This window comes from Ranitomeya variabilis, chromosome 2 (genome assembly GCF_051348905.1).
Source record: "Ranitomeya variabilis isolate aRanVar5 chromosome 2, aRanVar5.hap1, whole genome shotgun sequence".
Lineage (NCBI taxonomy): Eukaryota > Metazoa > Chordata > Amphibia > Anura > Dendrobatidae > Ranitomeya > Ranitomeya variabilis.
Window position 1 is genome coordinate 6,260,082 of NC_135233.1, and position 15,747 is coordinate 6,275,828.

The following is a 15,747-nucleotide window of genomic DNA, read 5'->3' on the forward strand; positions in this document are numbered from 1 at the left end:
TGAGCTTCAACCTTCCGGCTCTCATTAAGTGGTTTTAAAAAAAAAATGGTGGTTAGGGCCTACTAACGGCTTCTGCCCCTCCCTGGTGTTGTCCTCAACTAAATAAAGCTGAGCTTCAACCTTCCGGCTCTCATTATGTGGTTTTAAAAAAAAAAAAAATGGTGGTTAGGGCCTACTAACGGCTTCTGCCCCTCCCTGGTGTTGTCCTCAACTAAATAAAGCTGAGCTTCAACCTTCCGGCTCTCATTAAGTGGTTTTAAAAAAAAAATGGTGGTTAGGGCCTACTAACGGCTTCTGCCCCTCCCTGGTGTTGTCCTCAACTAAATAAAGCTGAGCTTCAACCTTCCGGCTCTCATTAAGTGGTTTTAAAAAAAAAAAAAATGGTGGTTAGGGCCTACTAACGGCTTCTGCCCCTCCCTGGTGTTGCCCTCAACTAAATAAAGCTGAGCTTCAACCTTCTGCTCCAAATTACCATTTTAAAAAATGCAATAGGCTTTTCCGGCCTACTAAAGGTGTCTGCCCCTCCCTGGTGTTGTCCTCAACTGAACAAAGCTGAGCTTCCACATTCTGGCTTTCGCCCTATACTATCAGATATTAAACTGCATTTGGCCTACTAGTGTGGTTAGGCCCTTGAAACAGTGTCTGCTGCTCTTGGGTTTGCTACTCCACTGAACAAAGCAATGCCGCCTGTTTAGTCCTGTTACCAATTTTGAACTGCATGTAGCCTACTTTATTCTTTGGCCCTATATCTGTTTCCTCCTCATCCTGCCCATTGCCCAGCCACTGCTAAATGAGTCTGCTGGTACATTGACCTAGACCACTACATTCCCCTTGTACTCTACACAGCCAGAATCTGACCCTGCTGAAAGTAAGGTTCCCCTTCCCGCATGTTATACCACCTTACACAGGGACAAAGAGGAAGGTGCAGATGAAAGTGCAGGTTCCTTCATCAGGTGGGGGGGCATACTCGTTGGCGACGTCACTGGCACAGGGCCCCTCAGAGTACGCAAAAGTGTCGCTGCTGGTGGGAGGCGCCCCCGCCATGCAAACACACCGCCGTACTTTGAGGGGCCCTGTGCCAGTGGCAATGCGAACGAGTGGGCCCCCCCTGCTTGCTCAGGATCACAGCACTTGCAACTTTTAAATACTTACCTTTCCCTGCAACACCGCCGTGACGTAGTCCGCATTTCCTGGGCCCACGAAAAACTTGAGCCAGCCCTACTCCCCCCACAACTTTCCCCCAATTCCTTATGCCCAACTATTATTATACAGTTAATTAAGATTGGCAAGCTTCAGAAACAAGAATGGATGTTTTTGGCATTAAAATGGGCACTGTAGGTGTTTTCCTGGCCTCCACTCACTGCCGACTATGCTTCCCCATTGACTTGCATTGGGTTTCGTGTTTCGGTCGATCCCCGACTTTTAGCGATAATCGGCCGACTGCACTCGACTCGACTCTGGACAAAATCGGGTTTCCCAAAACCCTACTCGATCTTAAAAAAATGAAAGTCGCTCAACCCTAGTAGCAACAAATTTACACATCACGTGGTGGTGCTGACGCGCCCCGTGCTGCCCCCTGCTGGCCATCCACTTGCATGTACTGACTTAAGTTGCGGCACGTTATTAGCAGCTTGCTGTGGTCTCTGCTGTCATCTAGCGGCGGACACCATAACTACACTAGGAACGGGAAGGTCGCTCTGTACACACCTACTCTCTATGGACTGTGGTTACTTTTGGTTCGTCAGTTTTTATGTTCCCGGAAAACTTATTCTGCTAACTAGTTCCGATTGCATGGAGTGATCGGCCTGGGAACCGGAAGTGGAGTGAGGTGAGAAGTCATAATGGAGTCCAGTATGGAGTATATTGCTGGATATACACAGTGTAATACAGGGGATATACTGGTGTCCAGTATGGAGTATAGCGCTGGATATATACAGTGTAATACAGGGGATATAATGGTGTCCAGTATGGAGTATAGTGCTGGATATATACAGTGTAATACACAGGATATAATGGTGTCCAGTATGGAGTATAGCGCTGGATATATACAGTGTAATACAGGGGATATAATGGTGTCCAGTATGGAGTATAGTGCTGGATATATACAGTGTAATACACGGGATATAATGGTGTCCAGTATGGAGTATAGTTCTGGATATATACTGTGTAATACACGGGATATAATGGTGTCCAGTATGGAGTATAGTTCTGGATATATACTGTGTAATACACGGGATATAATGGTGTCCAGTATGGAGTATAGCGCTGGATATACACAGTGTAATACAGGGGATATAATGGTGTCCAGTATGGAGTATAGTGCTGGATATATACAGTGTAATACAGGGGATATAATGGTGTCCAGTATGGAGTATAGCGCTGGATATATACAGTGTAATACAGGGGATATAATGGTGTCCAGTATGGAGTATAGCGCTGGATATATACAGTGTAATACAGGGGATATAATGGTGTCCAGTATGGAGTATAGTGCTGGATATATACAGTGTAATACACGGGATATAATGGTGTCCAGTATGGAGTATAGTTCTGGATATATACAGTGTAATACACGGGATATAATGGTGTCCAGTATGGAGTATAGTGCTGGATATATACAGTGTAATACACGGGATATAATGGTGTCCAGTATGGAGTATAGTTCTGGATATATACTGTGTAATACACGGGATATAATGGTGTCCAGTATGGAGTATAGTGCTGGATATATACAGTGTAATACACGGGATATAATGGTGTCCAGTATGGAGTATAGCGCTGGATATATACAGTGTAATACACGGGATATAATGGTGTCCAGTATGGAGTATAGCGCTGGATATATACAGTGTAATACACGGGATATAATGGTGTCCAGTATGGAGTATAGCGCTGGATATATACAGTGTAATACAGGGGATATAATGGTGTCCAGTATGGAGTATAGAGCTGGATATATACAGTGTAATACATGGGATATAATGGTGTCCAGTATGGAGTATAGTGCTGGATATATACAGTGTAATACATGGGATGTAATGGTGTCCAGTATGGAGTATAGTGCTGGATATATACAGTGTAATACAGGGGATATAATGGTGTCCAGTATGGAGTATAGAGCTGGATATATACAGTGTAATACATGGGATATAATGGTGTCCAGTATGGAGTATAGTGCTGGATATATACAGTGTAATACATGGGATGTAATGGTGTCCAGTATGGAGTATAGAGCTGGATATATACAGTGTAATACAGGGGATATAATGGTGTCCAGTATGGAGTATAGCGCTGGATATATACAGTGTAATACAGGGGATATAATGGTGTCCAGTATGGAGTATAGTGCTGGATATATACAGTGTAATACATGGGATGTAATGGTGTCCAGTATGGAGTATAGTGCTGGATATATACAGTGTAATACAGGGGATATACTGGTGTCCAGTATGGAGTATAGCGCTGGATATATACAGTGTAATACAGGGGATATAATGGTGTCCAGTATGGAGTATAGTGCTGGATATATACAGTGTAATACAGGGGATATAATGGTGTCCAGTATGGAGTATAGTGCTGGATATATACAGTGTAATACACGGGATATAATGGTGTCCAGTATGGAGTATAGCGCTGGATATATACAGTGTAATACACGGGATATAATGGTGTCCAGTATGGAGTATAGTGCTGGATATATACAGTGTAATACAGGGGATATACTGGTGTCCAGTATGGAGTATAGCGCTGGATATATACAGTGTAATACAGGGGATATAATGGTGTCCAGTATGGAGTATAGCGCTGGATATATACAGTGTAATACAGGGGATATAATGGTGTCCAGTATGGAGTATAGTGCTGGATATATACAGTGTAATACATGGGATGTAATGGTGTCCAGTATGGAGTATAGTGCTGGATATATACAGTGTAATACAGGGGATATACTGGTGTCCAGTAGGGTTGAGCGACTTTCATTTTTTTAAGATCGAGTAGGGTTTTGGGAAACCCGATTTTGTCCAGAGTCGAGTCGAGTGCAGTCGGCCGATTATCGCTAAAAGTCGGGGATCGACCGAAACACGAAACCCAATGCAAGTCAATGGGGAAGCATAGTCGGCAGTGAGTGGAGGCCAGGAAAACACCTACAGTGCCCATTTTAATGCCAAAAACATCCATTCTTGTTTCTGAAGCTTGCCAATCTTAATTAACTGTATAATAATAGTTGGGCATAAGGAATTGGGGGAAAGTTGTGGGGGGAGTAGGGCTGGCTCAAGTTTTTCGTGGGCCCAGGAAATGCGGACTACGTCACGGCGGTGTTGCAGGGAAAGGTAAGTATTTAAAAGTTGCAAGTGCTGTGATCCTGAGCAAGCAGGGGGGGCCCACTCGTTCGCATTGCCACTGGCACAGGGCCCCTCAAAGTACGGCGGTGTGTTTGCATGGCGGGGGCGCCTCCCACCAGCAGCGACACTTTTGCGTACTCTGAGGGGCCCTGTGCCAGTGACGTCGCCAACGAGTATGCCCCCCCACCTGATGAAGGAACCTGCACTTTCATCTGCACCTTCCTCTTTGTCCCTGTGTAAGGTGGTATAACATGCGGGAAGGGGAACCTTACTTTCAGCAGGGTCAGATTCTGGCTGTGTAGAGTACAAGGGGAATGTAGTGGTCTAGGTCAATGTACCAGCAGACTCATTTAGCAGTGGCTGGGCAATGGGCAGGATGAGGAGGAAACAGATATAGGGCCAAAGAATAAAGTAGGCTACATGCAGTTCAAAATTGGTAACAGGACTAAACAGGCGGCATTGCTTTGTTCAGTGGAGTAGCAAACCCAAGAGCAGCAGACACTGTTTCAAGGGCCTAACCACACTAGTAGGCCAAATGCAGTTTAATATCTGATAGTATAGGGCGAAAGCCAGAATGTGGAAGCTCAGCTTTGTTCAGTTGAGGACAACACCAGGGAGGGGCAGACACCTTTAGTAGGCCGGAAAAGCCTATTGCATTTTTTAAAATGGTAATTTGGAGCAGAAGGTTGAAGCTCAGCTTTATTTAGTTGAGGGCAACACCAGGGAGGGGCAGAAGCCGTTAGTAGGCCCTAACCACCATTTTTTTTTTTTTTAAAACCACTTAATGAGAGCCGGAAGGTTGAAGCTCAGCTTTATTTAGTTGAGGACAACACCAGGGAGGGGCAGAAGCCGTTAGTAGGCCCTAACCACCATTTTTTTTTTAAAACCACATAATGAGAGCCGGAAGGTTGAAGCTCAGCTTTATTTAGTTGAGGACAACACCAGGGAGGGGCAGAAGCCGTTAGTAGGCCCTAACCACCATTTTTTTTTTAAAACCACATAATGAGAGCCGGAAGGTTGAAGCTCAGCTTTATTTAGTTGAGGACAACACCAGGGAGGGGCAGAAGCCGTTAGTAGGCCCTAACCACCATTTTTTTTTTAAAACCACTTAATGAGAGCCGGAAGGTTGAAGCTCAGCTTTATTTAGTTGAGGACAACACCAGGGAGGGGCAGAAGCCGTTAGTAGGCCCTAACCACCATTTTTTTTTTTTTTAAAACCACATAATGAGAGCCGGAAGGTTGAAGCTCAGCTTTATTTAGTTGAGGACAACACCAGGGAGGGGCAGAAGCCGTTAGTAGGCCCTAACCACCATTTTTTTTTTTTTTAAAACCACTTAATGAGAGCCGGAAGGTTGAAGCTCAGCTTTATTTAGTTGAGGACAACACCAGGGAGGGGCAGAAGCCGTTAGTAGGCCCTAACCACCATTTTTTTTTTTTAAACCACATAATGAGAGCCGGAAGGTTGAAGCTCAGCTTTATTTAGTTGAGGACAACACCAGGGAGGGGCAGAAGCCGTTAGTAGGCCCTAACCACCAATTTTTTTTTTTTTAAAACCACTTAATGAGAGCCGGAAGGTTGAAGCTCAGCTTTATTTAGTTGAGGACAACACCAGGGAGGGGCAGAAGCCGTTAGTAGGCCCTAACCACCATTTTTTTTTAAAAACCACTTAATGAGAGCCGGAAGGTTGAAGCTCAGCTTTATTTAGTTGAGGACAACACCAGGGAGGGGCAGAAGCCGTTAGTAGGCCCTAACCACCATTTTTTTTTTTAAAACCACATAATGAGAGCCGGAAGGTTGAAGCTCAGCTTTATTTAGTTGAGGACAACACCAGGGAGGGGCAGAAGCCGTTAGTAGGCCCTAACCACCATTTTTTTTTTTTTTAAAACCACTTAATGAGAGCCGGAAGGTTGAAGCTCAGCTTTATTTAGTTGAGGACAACACCAGGGAGGGGCAGAAGCCGTTAGTAGGCCCTAACCACCATTTTTTTTTAAAAACCACTTAATGAGAGCCGGAAGGTTGAAGCTCAGCTTTATTTAGTTGAGGACAACACCAGGGAGGGGCAGAAGCCGTTAGTAGGCCCTAACCACCATTTTTTTTTTAAAACCACTTAATGAGAGCCGGAAGGTTGAAGCTCAGCTTTATTTAGTTGAGGACAACACCAGGGAGGGGCAGAAGCCGTTAGTAGGCCCTAACCACCATTTTTTTTTTTTAAACCACATAATGAGAGCCGGAAGGTTGAAGCTCAGCTTTATTTAGTTGAGGACAACACCAGGGAGGGGCAGAAGCCGTTAGTAGGCCCTAACCACCAATTTTTTTTTTTTTAAAACCACTTAATGAGAGCCGGAAGGTTGAAGCTCAGCTTTATTTAGTTGAGGACAACACCAGGGAGGGGCAGAAGCCGTTAGTAGGCCCTAACCAAAGTTGAAGGCCAAATGCAGTTTAATTTCTGATACTATAGGCCGAAAGCCAGAAGGTGGAAGTTCCGATTTAGACAGTGGAGGACAATTTGAATTAGGGACTGCAGACAGACTTAGTAGGCTGTCCCCTGTGGACCATGCATCCACCACATTAACCCATTGCGCCGTAATGGACACGTAATCTTCCGTGGCCATGCCTACAGGTCCATGCGTCTGTTGTCAGGTGCACCTTTGTACTCACAGATTGCCAGAGTGCATGGACAATGCGGTCTTCTACATGCTGGTGGAGGGTTGGGATGGCTTTTCTCGCAAAAGAAGTGTCGACTGGTTAGCTTGTAGCGTGGTACAGCGTAGTCCATCATGGCCTTATTAATAGTAAATAAAATATATAACTAGGCTCTATGAACTTTTAAATAGGTTCCAGGGGTACACGGGCAGCATTGGTGTGGTCAGTGGAGGAGTATTGCAAGTAGGGGCTGCAGACAGGCTATCAAAGGCCTAAAATAACAAACAGTAGGCAGTCATGGCAGTTTTACATCGGTTACATGGATACACAGGCAGGCACTCCAGGCAGCATTGTGCTCAGTGGAGGAGTATTGCAAGTAGGGGCCGCAGACAGGCTATCAAAGGCCTAAAATAACAAACAGTAGGCAGTCATGGCAGTTTTACATCGGTTACATGGATACACAGGCAGGCACTCCAGGCAGCATTGTGGTCAGTGGAGGAGTATTGCAAGTAGGGGCCGCAGACAGGCTATCAAAGGCCTAAAATAACAAACAGTAGGCAGTCATGGCAGTTTTACATCGGTTACATGGATACACAGGCAGCTAGGTGGTGAGTGGAGGAGTATTTAAAGTAAGGACCGCAGACAGGCTATCAAAGGCCTAACATAACAAACAATAGGCTCATGGCAGTTTTACAGCGGTTACATGGATACACGGGCAGGCAGCTTGGTGGTGAGTGGAGGAGTATTTAAAGTATGGACCGCAGACAGGCTTCGAAGGCCTAACACAATAAAATGGGCTGGCTGTAGGCACTTTAAAATTGGTTCCAGGGGTACACGGGCAGCAGTGGTCTGGTCAGTGGAGGACTAGTGGAAGTATGGACCGCAGACAGGCTTCGAAGGCCTAACACAATAAAATGGGCTGGCTGTAGGCACTTTAAAATTGGTTCCAGGGGTACACGGGCAGCAGTGGTCTGGTCAGTGGAGGCCTAGTGGAAGTATGGACCGCAGACAGGCTTCGAAGGCCTAACACAATAAAATGGGCTGGCTGTAGGCACTTTAAAATTGGTTCCAGGGGTACACGGGCAGCAGTGGTCTGGTCAGTGGAGGCCTAGTGGAAGTATGGACCGCAGACAGGCTTCGAAGGCCTAACACAATAAAATGGGCTGGCTGTAGGCACTTTAAAATTGGTTCCAGGGGTACACGGGCAGCAGTGGTCTGGTCAGTGGAGGCCTAGTGGAAGGAGGGACCGCAGACAGGCTTCGAAGGCCTAACACAATAAAATGGGCTGGCTGTAGGCACTTTAAAATTGGTTCCAGGGGTACACGGGCAGCAGTGGTCTGGTCAGTGGAGGCCTAGTGGAAGGAGGGACCGCAGACAGGCTTCGAAGGCCTAACACAATAAAATGGGCTGGCTGTAGGCACTTTAAAATTGGTTCCAGGGGTACACGGGCAGCAGTGGTCTGGTCAGTGGAGGCCTAGTGGAAGGAGGGACCGCAGACAGGCTTCGAAGGCCTAACACAATAAAATGGGCTGGCTGTAGGCACTTTAAAATTGGTTCCAGGGGTACACGGGCAGCAGTGGTCTGGTCAGTGGAGGCCTAGTGGAAGGAGGGACCGCAGACAGGCTTCGAAGGCCTAACACAATAAAATGGGCTGGCTGTAGGCACTTTAAAATTGGTTCCAGGGGTACACGGGCAGCAGTGGTCTGGTCAGTGGAGGCCTAGTGGAAGTATGGACCGCAGACAGGCTTCGAAGGCCTAACACAATAAAATGGGCTGGCTGTAGGCACTTTAAAATTGGTTCCAGGGGTACACGGGCAGCAGTGGTCTGGTCAGTGGAGGCCTAGTGGAAGGAGGGACCGCAGACAGGCTTCGAAGGCCTAACACAATAAAATGGGCTGGCTGTAGGCACTTTAAAATTGGTTCCAGGGGTACACGGGCAGCAGTGGTCTGGTCAGTGGAGGCCTAGTGGAAGGAGGGACCGCAGACAGGCTTCGAAGGCCTAACACAATAAAATGGGCTGGCTGTAGGCACTTTAAAATTGGTTCCAGGGGTACACGGGCAGCAGTGGTCTGGTCAGTGGAGGCCTAGTGGAAGGAGGGACCGCAGACAGGCTTCGAAGGCCTAACACAATAAAATGGGCTGGCTGTAGGCACTTTAAAATTGGTTCCAGGGGTACACGGGCAGCAGTGGTCTGGTCAGTGGAGGCCTAGTGGAAGGAGGGACCGCAGACAGGCTTCGAAGGCCTAACACAATAAAATGGGCTGGCTGTAGGCACTTTAAAATTGGTTCCAGGGGTACACGGGCAGCAGTGGTCTGGTCAGTGGAGGCCTAGTGGAAGTATGGACCGCAGACAGGCTTCGAAGGCCTAACACAATAAAATGGGCTGGCTGTAGGCACTTTAAAATTGGTTCCAGGGGTACACGGGCAGCAGTGGTCTGGTCAGTGGAGGACTAGTGGAAGTATGGACCGCAGACAGGCTTCGAAGGCCTAACACAATAAAATGGGCTGGCTGTAGGCACTTTAAAATTGGTTCCAGGGGTACACGGGCAGCAGTGGTCTGGTCAGTGGAGGACTAGTGGAAGGAGGGAGCGCAGAAAGGCTTCAAAGGCCTAAAATAACAAACAATAGGCTCATGGCAGTTTTACAGCGGTTACATGGATACACGGGCAGGCAGCTTGGTGGTCAGTGGAGGAGTAGGGACCGCAGACAGGCTATCAAAGGCCTAAAATAACAAACAATAGGCTCATGGCAGTTTTACAGCGGTTACATGGATACACGGGCAGGCAGCTTGGTGCTGAGTGGAGGAGTAGTGCAAGGAGTGTCTGTCCCAGTACTCCCAAAATATAAATAGATGTTAATGTCTCGCAAAACAACCAAAACAAAAAAAAAGATGGCATACTTAGGTACAGGGGTGGGCTCATCTGCTGTGTTTCTGACATAGTAATTTGGCAGTAACTATTTAATGGTGCCAATATAGGACACAGACACAGACTACTTTAAGTTGCATCATAGATGTCTACAAATTTGTATTGTCAGTGCCAGACATTGAATGATGTCAGCGAATAGACTAAAGATTGGTGGAGCTGTGCGACATAATTTTGCACGTAGTACAGCCCAGTTTGAGCTGGGGTAGGGGGGAACTCTCTTGAGGCCGGCGGGACCGCCCCAGGGCCACTCATGTTACAACGGTGTGTCTGACGTTGGGTGCGCACCACCACCGCCAGAGACACTACATTGTACTATGAGGGACCCAGTAGCAATGCCGTCAACCAAAAGCGAGCACACCCACCTCTTCAGACAAACAGCAGTCTCACGGGTGCTTGCGCCAAGTCGCGATACCACGGCCCCGTGTGGGGAGTTTGGCCATTTAGGGAGGTGTAAACATGTCGTATGCTGTACAATCTGCAGCAGCAAATTAGACATTAGAAAAGTAATTCACAGGCAAGAGCTTTTCATAGGAAAGCTAGGTGTCGGCCGGGCAAGGTGGGGCAAAAGATTTTGAAATCCAGTTGTGGTTCATTTTAATGAATGTTAGATCGTCAACATTTTGGGTAGCCAGACGAGTCCTTTTTTCGGTTAATATTGACCCTGCAGCACTGAATACTCTTTCTGATAGGACACTTGCTGCCGGGCAAGCAAGCTCCTGCAATGCATATTCTGCCAATTCTGGCCAGGTGTCTAATTTGGAGGCCCAGTAATCAAATGGGAATGACGGTTGAGGGAGAACATCGATAAGGGATGAAAAATAGTTAGTAACCATACTGGACAAATGTTGTCTCCTGTCACTTTCAATTGATGCAGCAGTACCTGTCCTGTCTGCGGTCATAGCAAAATCACTCCACAACCTGGTCAGAAAACCCCTCTGTCCAACGCCACTTCTGATGTGTGCACCCCTAACACTCCTAGTCTGCTGCCCCCTGGAGCTCGTGTGAGAACGATCACGTGCGCTGTGTGCTGGGAATGCCTGAAGCAAACGGTCAACAAGAGTTGATTGTTTGGTTGCTAATATTAGTTCCAAGTTCTCATGTGGCATAACATTTTGCAATTTGCCTTTATAGCGTGGATCAAGGAGGCAGGCCAACCAGTAATCGTCATCGTTCATCATTTTCGTAATGCGTGTGTCCCTTTGTAGGATACGTAAGGCATAATCCGCCATGTGGGCCAAAGTTCCACTTGTCAAATCTCCGGTTGTGATTGGTTGAGGGGCAGTTGCAGGCAAATCTACGTCACTTGTGTCCCTCAAAAAACCAGAACCCGGCCGTGACACGCAACCAATTTCCTGTGCCCCCGTGAAAGTTTCCGCATTAAAAATATACTCATCCCCATCATCCTCCTCGTCCTCCACCTCCTCTTCGCCCGCTACCTCGTCCTGTACACTGCCCTGACCAGACAATGGCTGACTGTCATCAAGGCTTCCCTCTTCCTCTGGTGCAGACGCCTGCTCCTTTATGTGCGTCAAACTTTGCATCAGCAGACGCATTAGGGGGATGCTCATGCTTATTACGGCGTTGTCTGCACTAACCAGCCGTGTGCATTCCTCAAAACACTGAAGGACTTGACACATGTCTTGTATCTTCGACCACTGCACACCTGACAACTCCATGTCTGCCATCCTACTGCCTGCCCGTGTATCCTCCCACAAATAAATAACAGCACGCCTCTGTTCGCACAGTCTCTGAAGCATGTGCAGTGTTGAGTTCCACCTTGTTGCAACGTCTATGATTAGGCGATGCTGGGGAAGGTTCAAAGACCGCTGATAGGTCTGCATACGGCTGGCGTGTACAGGCGAACGTCGGATATGTGAGCAAAGTGCACGCACTTTGAGGAGCAGGTCGGAGAACCCAGGATAAGTTTTCAATAAGCACTGCACCACCAGGTTTAAGGTGTGAGCCAGGCAAGGAATGTGTTTCAGTTGGGAAAGGGAGATGGCAGCCATGAAATTCCTTCCGTTATCACTCACTACCTTGCCTGCCTCAAGATCTACTGTGCCCAGCCACGACTGCGTTTCTTGTTGCAAGAACTCGGACAGAACTTCCGCGGTGTGTCTGTTGTCGCCCAAACACTTCATAGCCAATACAGCCTGCTGACGCTTGGCAGTAGCTGGCCCATAATGGGACAACTGGTGTGCAACAGTGTCATCTGCCGATGGAGTGGTTGGCCGACTGCGTTCTGTGGAAGAGCTGTAGCTTCTGCAGGAGGACGAGGAGGAGGAGGAGGGGGTGCGAACGCCTACAGCCAACTGTTTCCTAGACCGTGGGCTAGGCACAACTGTCCCTAAATTGATGTCGCCTGTGGACCCTGCATCCACCACATTCACCCAGTGTGCCGTGATGGACACATAACGTCCCTGGCCATGCCTACTGGTCCATGCATCTGTAGTCAGGTGCACCTTTGTACTCACAGATTGCCTGAGTGCATGGACGATGCGCTGTTTAACATGCTGGTGCAGGGCTGGGATGGCTTTTCTGGAAAAAAAGTGTCGACTGGGTAGCTCGTATCGTGGTTCAGCGTACTCCATCAGGGCTTTGAAAGCTTCGCTTTCAACTAACCGGTAGGGCATCATCTCTAACGAGATTAGTCTAGCTATGTGGGCGTTAAAACCCTGTGTACGCGGATGCGAGGATAAGTACTTCCTTTTTCTAACCAGAGTCTCATGTAGGGTGAGCTGGACTGGAGAGCTGTAGATCGTGGAACTTTCGGGTGTGCCGGTGGACATGGCAGACTGAGAGACGGTTGGAGACGGTATTGTTTCCGCCGGTGCCCTACATGCAATATTTCCTCCTACAAAACTGGTGATTCCCTGACCCTGACTGCTTTTGGCTGGCAAAGAAACCTGCACAGATACTGCCGGTGGTGCGGAAAATGGTGGCCTTACAGTGACGGAAGGGATGTTGCGTTGCTGACTAGCTTCATTGGCCGAGGGTGCTACAACCTTGAGGGACGTTTGGTAGTTAGTCCAGGCTTGAGAATGCATGGTGGTTAAGTGTCTATGCATGCAACTAGTATTTAGACTTTTCAGATTCTGACCTCTGCTTAAGCTAGTTGAACATTTTTGACAGATGACTTTGCGCTGATCAGTTGGATGTTGTTTAAAAAAATGCCAGACTGCACTCTTCCTAGACTCTGATCCCTTTTCAGGGATTGCAGACTGAGCTTTAACCGGATGGCAACGCTGTGCTCCAACAGGTTTTGGCTTTGACACGCGTTTTGGTCCAGATACGGGCCCGGCAGATGGAACCTGTTGCGATGTTGATGCCTGCTGCGGCCCCTCCTCCACCTCCGCTTCTGAACTACTGCCGCCTGCACCCTGTTCCCCCAATGGCTGCCAATCGGGGTCAATAACTGGGTCATCTATTACCTCCTCTTCGAGCTCGTGTGCAACTTCGTCTGTGTCACTGTGTCGGTCGGTGGTATAGCGTTCGTGGCGGGGCAACATAGTCTCATCAGGGTCTGATTGTGGATCTGTACCCTGAGAGGGCAATGTGGTGGTCTGAGTCAAAGGAGCAGCATAGTACTCTGGCTGTGGCTGTGCATCAGTGCACTCCATGTCAGAATATACTTGTAATGGGCATGGCCTGTTAAATGTTTCACTTTCTAAGCCAGGGACGGTATGTGTAAAGAGCTCCATGGAGTGACCCGTTGTGTCGCCTGCTGCATCCTTCTCTCTTGTTGTAGTTTTTGCTGAGGAGGACAAGGAAGCGACTTGTCCCTGACCGTGAACATCCACAAGCGACGCGCTGCTTTTACATTTACCAGTTTCGGAAGAGGAGGCAAAAGAGCTAGAGGCTGAGTCTGCAATGTAAGCCAAAACTTGCTGTTGCTGCTCCGCCTTTAAAAGCGGTTTTCCTACTCCCAGAAAAGAGAGCGTTCGAGGCCTTGTGTAGCCTGACGACGAAACTGGCTCCACAGCTCCAGACTTAGGTGGAATATTTTTATCCCCACGACCACCTGATGCTCCACTACCACTACCATCATTACCAGCTGACAATGAACGCCCACGACGACCTCTTGCACCAGACTTCCTCATTGTTTTAAAATCTTAACCAAAGTAACTTTATTTGTTGCTATCAAACAACTTACACGGTGAGCTATAACTTCAGTATGATTTCAATATCCCTTAACAGGTTGGTGAGACCACAAGGAAAATCAGGCACAATGTTACACACTCTGTTTTCTGTGGCACAAAATCACAGAGATGACACACACGCAGGACTGTCACTCAAGCACTAATGTCAATATTAATCTCCCACCTAATTTATTTATTTTTTTTTCTCAGGGAGACTTTAGAAACCAAATAATATTAAAAAAAAAAAAAAAAAGGCTTTCTATGGCCCACAATTAGAGAGAGAGAGGTGGCACAACCAGGAGTCAAGACTGGCGCACAAGCTGAAAGGGCAATATTACTCTCCCACTGTTTTTTTATGTATTTTTTGTTTTTTCAGGGAGACTTTAGAAACCCAATAATATTTAAAAAAAAAAATAAATAGGCTTTCTATGGCCCACTGAATGAGAGGGAGAGAGGTGGCACACCCAGGAGTCAAGACTGGCACACAAGCTGAAAGGGCAATATTACTCTCCCACTGTTTTTTTAGGTTTTTTTTTTTTTTTCAGGGAGAATTAGAAACCAAATAATATTAAAAAAAAAAAAATAGGCTTTCTATGGCCCACTGAATGAAAGGGAGAGAGGTGGCACACCCAGGAGTCAAGACTGGCACACAAGCTGAAAGGGCAATATTACTCTCCCACTGTTTTTTTATGTATTTTTTGTTTTTTTCAGGGAGACTTTAGAAACCCAATAATATTTAAAAAAAAAAATAAATAGGCTTTCTATGGCCCACTGAATGAGAGGGAGAGAGGTGGCACACCCAGGAGTCAAGACTGGCACACAAGCTGAAAGGGCAATATTACTCTCCCACTGTTTTTTTATGTATTTTTTGTTTTTTTCAGGGAGACTTTAGAAACCCAATAATATTTAAAAAAAAAAATAAATAGGCTTTCTATGGCCCACTGAATGAGAGGGAGAGAGGTGGCACACCCAGGAGTCAAGACTGGCACACAAGCTGAAAGGGCAATATTACTCTCCCACTGTTTTTTTAGGTTTTTTTTTTTTTTCAGGGAGACTTTAGAAACCAAATAATATTAAAAAAAAAAAAAAAAAAAAAAAAAATAGGCTTGCTATAGCCCACTGAATGAGAGATAGCACACACAGCAGTGGCACACAAGCCCTTACTGAGGCCAATATTTTTCTCCCACTGATTGATGTAGTGTTTTTGTGTTGAGGTAGAATTTAGAACACAAATCACGGAAAAAATAAATAGGCTTTCTATGGCCCACTGAATGAAAGGGAGAGAGGTGGCACACCCAGGAGTCAAGACTGGCACACAAGCTGAAAGGGCAATATTACTCTCCCACTGTTTTTTTATGTATTTTTTGTTTTTTCAGGGAGACTTTAGAAACCCAATAATATTTAAAAAAAAAAATAAATAGGCTTTCTATGGCCCACTGAATGAGAGGGAGAGAGGTGGCACACCCAGGAGTCAAGACTGGCACACAAGCTGAAAGGGCAATATTACTCTCCCACTGTTTTTTTAGGTTTTTTTTTTTTTTTCAGGGAGAATTAGAAACCAAATAATATTAAAAAAAAAAAAATAGGCTTTCTATGGCCCACTGAATGAAAGGGAGAGAGGTGGCACACCCAGGAGTCAAGACTGGCACACAAGCTGAAAGGGCAATATTACTCTCCCACTGTTTTTTTATGTAT

General features: G+C 46.7%; 1 protein-coding gene across 1 annotated transcript in view; it reads left to right on the top strand.

Annotated features, from left to right (window-relative positions):
• The first annotated feature begins 1,671 nt into the window (after positions 1-1,671).
• Positions 1,672-15,747, top strand: part of ABCC10 (ATP binding cassette subfamily C member 10) — a 297,447-nt gene continuing 283,371 nt past the window's right edge. Inside the window, exon 1 of the mRNA XM_077281901.1 lies at positions 1,672-1,828. The gene's annotated coding sequence lies outside the window, so the exon portion shown is untranslated. The remainder of the gene's footprint in view (positions 1,829-15,747) is intronic.